We start from the raw sequence: 6,684 nt of genomic DNA, 5'->3' as shown, positions 1-6,684 counted from the left end.
ACCTAAAACACTCACAAGCACACTATTTAAACACAAATCTGTTTCATAAAGCCTATTGTGACAGGCTATCAAGCCTACAGATGTCAGGGTCTCCAGGTCAATCGGTGGTGGTGACTGCCCCATGCAGTGGGTCACGTGGTTCTTAAAGCCATGTTGGACCCCTAAGGCCCATCTCTGCCACTCCAGAGCCAGCCCCCTGCCGAGCCAGCAGACTGTTGATCCTGTAACCTGAAAAATAACTTGAGACATTTCTTGCAGTGGACACATCCCAGGAAATCAGGATTCCCCGCAGTTAAACACTCATCAACCTGTCTTGGCTGGTCCTACTGTTTCATTTTAATGGATGAGCAGACAAGAAGTAATTCTGATATCAAGTTATCTGGRGAAGTAACATTTCATCCTATTTTAAGATCCCATAGACATTTATTGTGCATACTAAATAAATACATGAAAAAATACAGAATAATATCAACTGAGACTGTATCATTTTATGAACAAATACACACATATTTAATATCAATCTTTTCAAAACAGTTATTTATGATATTAAAGTGAAGTCACTTGGTCTTAGAAKAAAATTTTGACCCAGTCATATCTGTAGCCATATGTGCAGAACATGCTACACTCAATGTCTTTTTAATCCAAGATTTGACATATCTAACCCCCAATTAAAACAGTATATATTTTTTCTTCATTCATACTATGTCATTTCATAAACTTCTTGTTATGAACTTAGATAGTTTTTCTTTGCTCTTCATCGAATTTCCATATGGAAACCCCCTTTCAGGAAACCAAAATTCAAAACAGTCCTGAAGGAAGCAATGTGGGTGAGCAATCTGCCCTGGAGCTACAGTGGGTTGCAATATTTCTCCTGCTTGGAAGAAACTCATTTCCTCTTCTGATTGCCACTTTATCCAGCTATTTTGTGTCACAGTCTTCAGGCTGTTGTATGTTGGGTTCTGTTATATGCACTGGAATTTCTGTTAAAAATTAAAAAGGGAAAAAGTATATTGTTACCAAGCATAGTAGAAAAGCTGGTTGAGTTTCCTCCTGYGTGCGTACAAATATTTGCATCAGAGTTCTTCCTTTGAAGAATGCTGAAGYGGGTATTCATGATCACATGCATGTAACAACTGGAAGGATTTTCATCATTAATTACACCTCTAAACAATTCAGAAACACCTGGAGGATAACAGGAATTAGATGAAGTAGATGAAAAGAATAAAGGAAAACAACAGAGAGAAAGAACCCTTTGTAATCTTCTCTCAYTCATTTTCTATTTATTATTGCTCTAATTACTTCCCTGATGATAAAAAGATAAACAGGAGAAAAAAGAAATATGCACGGAGTAGGAAAGGAAGGWCTTGAGATACCTAGAAGCTCATTCACAAGCAGTAACTCGTGCTGAGCCAGCCAAGCCATCCCTTGCTAACCTGGGAGAGGTGCGGGAAGCCCAGCTTAGAAGCGAGGACACACTAGGCCCATGGCTACCTTGGTGAGGACTGGCTCATATCTACATTGCTTTAGGATTAGATCCATCCAGAGTTGCTCAAGTGGTCCAGAACAGAGCCTAAATACAAGCTAGCAACTAAATAGCAGGATCCAGTACTTGAGCTCACCCTTTCCCTTATTACTTAGCAGTGTAGATGAAGCCGTATGGCTCAGGAAGAGCAGACTGATCCCTTAGCTGAATGTGAGAAGGATGACAGATAGGGAAAAACGGTGCCCAGAGGAATGGTAAGAGCTTGGTCTGTGCTGTGAACAACCTGAGATGCTACACATTTGACTGAGCAGAAGCCTAGGTTTGCTGTTCAGAGAAATGCTGGTCGTGAGAGGCATCCTTGCTAAGAATCGAAACCAGTGTGTCAAGTCTCAAAGCAAAATTCAAAAGGACGCGTAGAGTGAGTGACAGGTGCTGTGGTAAAAGCTCCCAAAGAAAGCAAATGTTTCTGAATTCAACAAGGCAAAGAAAGGCGAGTAGCCCTGAGTATTGTAATAATGAGACACAACTTACGCTCTCCTCCATCTCCCCAAAATCCCATCCAATAACAATTTTGTAACCAAACCCAGCCATAAGATAGTTTAACATCTTTCATTTTTTTTTTTCCCCAGACAAAGCTTGACAATAAATYCATTTCTGGTCAATATGCTCTTTTTTTGTGGGGTACAGCTAAAAGGAGCTTCAGTCTTTAGAATGGTGAATAAACAGTCTATCGTAAAATGCCACATAACCTTCCACCATACTAACATTTCATACAAGAGTCACACTAATTRTGGAAATTTTTCTAAACTTTATGATGCTTCGTATTCTTTTCTCTTTGTCAGAAACATATGTGAATATGAGTGCAAAATGGTAGTTCTGTAGKTGCAAAATAAGTATTGTTATTTATGTTCCTCTTATCTGTCAGCTAACTGTATGCACTTAAAATGAGAAAAGAGAAAATCAGTATTCTGGCTTCCTTGTAGTTGTTTCCAACTTTCACCTTTTAACACTGCTTTCCCATATAAGTTGCCCATATATGATTCTTAAACAGTTTTGTGTTGAGGTGATTTATATTTCTTCAGATAATAAGGCATTATTGAGTAAATGTCTTATTAGATTACATTGTCATTATTATTTTTATTCTATCACCATGGGGGAAAAAAAGCCTGACTAGCACAGTTTCCTTTTGAGTTATGGAAAGGATTCTCCATAGGGAATAACATTATTAGGAGAATATGTTTTCAGTTCAGTATCTCAGTGTAATTGAAAGACATTATTTTTTCTTTTTCTTTTTTTTTTCTTTTTTCTTCTTCCCCCACCCCCTTATTTCTAGGAAAGTTAAATTAATAGTCATTTTTGTCACAAAGCTGGATTTTTCTTAACCTTCTCCTTAGTTATTCACTGGTTTTGAACTGAACCTTCTCTTTGCTGGAAGTGTTTACTAGTTGTCTTTGCTTACATGTTTCCACAAACTTTTAGTGGATAGGAGGAGATATCCTTTCTCTTGTGAATCGTTTTGTCCTGCTCATTCACAACCCAGCTGCTGTTTGCTAGTGGTCTCTGTTGCTGCTTCTCCCTCATTTGCTTCTGGTTTCTGGAGTTATCCCAACAAAATGGGTAAAAAAAATTAAACTTTTACTTTCTTTCAAATTCCTTTTTTTGTTTTTTAACTCCTATAATCACTGTTCAAATTGAGGACCTTACACACAGATGAGAGTGATCTTTAACACGTGTGCATCATATACAGCGTTGCAACATGCAGGGTTTTTTTGAAAGTATTTGGAATTAGATAAAATCTAATACATTCCAAAACCAAAAAATAAATTATTATTCAAGAATACATTTTTATGAGCCATAGATTCAGGTAGAAAAAGGAAGTCAGACTCAAACCTGTATTAATTGGGGGTATGGTTTAGAGTTTGGCTTAGAGGCAAAATTAAGGTTATGTTTCAAGCCTGGCTTCATATTATGCCAGTAGCAAAATCACATACAATTTCTTCCTTCTTGGAGCACTATCTGATGAAAACAGAGTTTGGCCACATTCGAATTGGAGCTATAAAACAGACCCCTTCTAATTTTGGATTTGACCTGGGATCAAAGCCACTGTGGTGGGTTTAGAATTGAGTGTTCACATCTGATCCCTTCTCCTTGATATTTGAAAGATGTGGACGAGGTTCTGGGTTTGGCCCATCTGCATCCGGGAAGGGTAGTGAACCTTGCCAGTGGCAAGTCAAGTCTCTTCTCAGTCCRCTTCATTTCAAACTGAACATATCCAGGAATTAAAACCACTAAGCAACAGGAAAGATTTTTAAATAGAGAAATAATAGGTATAAAAACATCCTGTGCTAGATCTTCAGCTGGCACAAAGGAGCAATTTCTCATCTGCATCATTATTTACAAAAAATTACACCAGTTCTACCACTATCTTGTCTATGATAAAACTTTAATCAAACAACATTCTCAAATTTTAAAAACTATTACATAGTGCAGCCTCTGACTGAAATGGAGATGCAATTCTCAAAAATGAGGTGCCCAAGGAGTTTCCGGGGGGAGGGGGCTCTTAACATAGATACAAATACATGTTTATATAAATGTTGTTTAGATGGATACAAATACAAACCTTTGGATGGGTACAAATGCAACCTTTTATGTTTAAATGCTTTAGTAAAGAGGTTTTCCTTCAGACTTTCTAAACTGCTTACCAATATAAAGTTTGTTCTAACTAAAAGGAAAATAAACAGTTCCCCAGCTATATCTATCATTAACTTCTGGTACTTTTTTTAAGCAATTCAGTGCCTTGTATTTTCTTATACAAAGACCTACTAAGGGAAAGCATTGGTGAAGAAGAAACTTCTATGGCCAAAGAACTAAATCTAGTTTTTGGTTCTGCTAGTGATTTAGCTTGTAATCTACAACAAAGTGCTGAATTTCAGTGTACCTGAACATTTGTATTTCATTCATCTTTACTTTTTTACCTCTCATAATAATACCTATTTTCTAGGATAAGCAAATGTTTTCAGTGCATACTTCACCAAGATGGTTATAGTCTGGAGTGGAATTGCTTCTTCAAGTCAGTAGTTGGCTGTGGTTCAAGCATCTTCTTTGAGTGATATTTGGAGCAGGGTTTGAGTTTCTACATGTGAAGGGGTTTCAAACCTAGTCTACAGGATACCGAGGAAATATTGTATTCAATGGGCTAATGAGGTTCCTCCACAGACTTTTACAAAGTTGATTGGTCTCCACYGCACTTCCTTCTGCAGTGGGAGGATGCTCATGCTGCTGACACCGGCTCAGCCTTCCCCACACTGCTCTCTGTTCATCATTGCCAAACTCCCTGAAGCCAGTCMCCATCATCCCTTTAAAGCACCATATGCGGGAACTTCCTATCCAAAAGACAACCCGATCTTTTCCCTATTCCCCAATTCAGTCTGTCACTTCAGGTTCTCTCTGTCTTGTACTGGCCTCAGGCACTCATTAGAGCATTTGAGTGACTCTTGTCCATATGAATAAAACAGATTTTTCCTCCACTTTTCACTGGCATGTGAGACAAAGTCATAGAGGAAACACAAGAGCAATTTTTATTTGTACTATTTCAGGTAGGAACTCTTATATTAAAATTCAGGGAACTGTTGCTCACCCTCAGAACATATGATATTAGTCATATTGGAACGCATTAAAATAACAGTGTGAAATTTAATTTGGTTGTAATTTAGGCATATAAAAGTTAGCTCCCTGACAATAGTCACCATAAACTCCCATCTCAGTCTAAAACAGGTGATTACTTTGTCCAACGGCATATCCATGTTCCAAATCACATTGCAAATTGGAATCATATTGGAATATTGCAAAGAAATATCATATTTTTTATTTTTTTATATTTATATTTATTATAAATAAGTAGTGGTGGTGGGAGAATAAGTATATCTGTAAGAACAAGCAATTTACCCCAGTGCTGTTCTCAAAAGTGACTGGATTGAAATAAATTATTTCTTCCCCCAAAAAACATCTTAGACAAGAAATGCAGGAATTGTAGTTCAAGTTTTGAAACTATGCCAAAGTAACAGACAACTAAAAGCAAAGTCTACTGATGGAAAGTCAAAAACAAACTCATTAACAAGCAGTGCTAGCAGACCAGTCTAGAATATATTTGTTTCCTCCATTTTAACAAATTGTAGAAACAAAGTTGTAGTTAAGTGAAATACAGTTGGATAGGTGGGGAGGTCCACATATGATCTCAGTAGCTACTTGCAGCTGATCAAAATAATTAAAAAAAAAMCCTAGGATTCCTGACATTCACTGGCAACAGAACGGTCTTTATGATGATCTGTCAACAAACTGTATTAGGCAAGAAATTAAAATTGGGTAACTCCTTACACACAGAAAGTGTCTACTATAACACTGGACTAAACTATTATTTCCATCCGTGAAATACATTTTTGAAAACACACCAAGTGTATACATTTGAACACAATAACTTGCAATGGTATGTTTAGGTACCCTTAAAGAGTTTTATTATAAAAAAGGGCATTATCTAAGTAACTGAAGGTTTTGTAATACTCAGAATTTTAATTTTAAACATGAAATGTGGTATAGATTAACTTCATAATCTGCTTGAGTTTTYAAGAGTTTGATCTTGAAATCTCTTCAGCACAAAATTGTAGTGAGATTTTCTGCCTGGATAAGGATTATTTTTTTTGTGTAAGGATTTGTGCAACCTCATTCTATATTGTCATATCTATAGGTTGGATTAAAGTTAAGGAAATGCTTTTAAACACAAAAATATAGTACCATCAGCTCCTGCTTTTCTATTTGTTAAAAAAATAGTGGTTTTTGTTTACTAATCACTACTTATCTTGTATAATATCCAGAAAGTGAAAGCTGTCAAGATGACATCATCATCATAGTCCTCCATAATTAATCACATGAATGTACCTGTACTGTAAATAAAAAAACTGTGCAGGGAGTGTGCGTGCAGGAACTGCTACAGTTTCTGGCTAATAATTGATGGTCTCTTTACCCATGTATTTAAATATGTTTTTTGCACAACAGGTGACTTTTTAATTGTTTTTTTTTACAGTAACTCATTTATTCTAAGGTTTTTGTTTGCCTTGTATTTGTTTTTTAAGTTAATGACTGTGTATGACAACATGCTGAGTACAGGTGGCAAAAGGCAGTGTTAAGAATGCAGTTTTAGGCCATGT

The sequence above is a fragment of the Rhea americana genome, unplaced genomic scaffold (assembly GCF_003343005.1).
Source record: "Rhea americana isolate MKP2758 unplaced genomic scaffold, rheAme1 scaffold_25, whole genome shotgun sequence".
NCBI lineage: Eukaryota > Metazoa > Chordata > Aves > Rheiformes > Rheidae > Rhea > Rhea americana.
This window is presented reverse-complemented; position numbering follows the sequence as displayed.